This window comes from Myotis lucifugus, unplaced genomic scaffold, assembly GCF_000147115.1.
Source record: "Myotis lucifugus unplaced genomic scaffold, Myoluc2.0 scaffold_55, whole genome shotgun sequence".
In the NCBI taxonomy this organism is placed as follows: Eukaryota; Metazoa; Chordata; class Mammalia; order Chiroptera; family Vespertilionidae; genus Myotis; species Myotis lucifugus.
The window spans coordinates 6,144,496-6,146,081 of NW_005871103.1; the positions used below are offsets into that span (position 1 = coordinate 6,144,496).

The following is a 1,586-nucleotide window of genomic DNA, read 5'->3' on the forward strand; positions in this document are numbered from 1 at the left end:
GTTGCCAGTTCCATCCCAGTCAGAGCTCATGCCCAGTGAGGTCAATCCCTGTGGGGGTGTGTACTGAGCAGCCATCAATATCCTCTCTCATATTGATGTTTCTCTCACTGTCTCCCTTCCTATCTCTCTAAAATAAATCAAAATGTATTGAAAAATGGAAATTACTAGTGCAACTTCAGTTAAATGTTACCTTAAAAAATTTCGGGAGCAAATGATTTAAGATGTGTGAAGTATGTGAGGAAGGGTTAGGATACTCTTGATCTTAAATAAAACACAGTATTTTCTAGAATACACTCTCAAGCAATTTACAGTGTTCATACAGGGGAAATGTCCTAATAACATTATCTTAAATATTGTCTGGGGTTTGCTTTAAAATAATTTCTTGAGTGGTGATGGAGGTATAAATGATTAATTTAACCATTCTCTATATATTTGAAATTTTTTATGATCCTAACGATAAATCTTGAAATGGAGATTCTTTCATGCTTTGGTTAATAAAATCCTTTCAGCTGAATGGTGGACTGTGTTTGCAATCAGTTTCCAAAGCACGTTAGAATGAGGTTTGAATGTGTGTGTTTTTAATGAGAAAAATATCTTGAAAGATACCTATGAATCTAGCATGATTTTTATTAACTTCCCTGAAACCACCACAAAAATCACTATTTTTGTTGTTGTTGTTGTTGTTGCTGTTAACAAGGTTGGAGAAATCTCTAAAATCAAGCCTTTGCTATTTCTGTAGTTTCTCCTCATTTTTCTTCCTTTTAATTCTTGTCCTTTATTGCCTCAAGAAGTAGGATAAGTTGTGCTCGCTTCGGCAGCACATATACTAAAATTGGAACGATACAGAGAAGATTAGCATGGCCCCTGCGCAAGGATGACATGCAAATTCGTGAAGTGTTCCATATTAAAAAAAAAAAAGAAGAAGAAGTAGGATAAGTTGAAATAATATTGAGGTTGCAAACCCCATTGCCAAAGAACTAGAGTCCCAGAATCTGTTCTCTGTTATGAGGCCATAGGTGGCTTTTCTCAGTCTGTTTCTGGCATGACATGAGCATCTTCAGTTAGAATATAGAGAAAATAGATTGCAAAGTACAAATATTCCCAACCATTAGCCGCTTAATGTTTATCTTCTTAATTGCTATTCCTATTATCTGTGTCCACATCTCTGTCTACCTACCTAAGTTTTTGTTCCCCAAACACCTATGATGAACAGTAAAACTGTAAGGGCAGCCCAGTGAATGGGACGTGTTAGCAGTTTCCAATAAAATGTCTCCAGTTGCACTTCACCGAGGACCCTTTTGAAATGATGATTAATCGCTTTTTAAAGGAATAATTCTAGAGATACCCTACGCTACTCTGCAGTCATTTAAAGGTGGCAACTTGTCTGCTTCACTGAGGCCAGCCAGCTTCCCTGGCATAACTGTAGTTGGAGAGTTTGAAAGCAAAGTGCAAATTGCTGTCCTTAAAATTGGAGCTGTCACATTAAATTATGTCACATTGATGACAGGTCATAAGAGAACGTGGTACATGATTTTATAAGCACTAGTCACCAAAAGTGTGCTCATTGGAATTCTAGTTGTCCACCA

The 1,586-nt window shown here is 36.9% G+C and overlaps 1 non-coding gene across 1 annotated transcript; it reads left to right on the forward strand.

Moving 5' to 3' along the window:
* The first annotated feature begins 802 nt into the window (after positions 1-802).
* On the forward strand, positions 803-909 carry LOC111826127. Its single transcript, XR_002829370.1, has one exon. It is a non-coding gene; the product is annotated as a U6 spliceosomal RNA (small nuclear RNA).
* Positions 910-1,586: the final 677 nt, after the last annotated feature.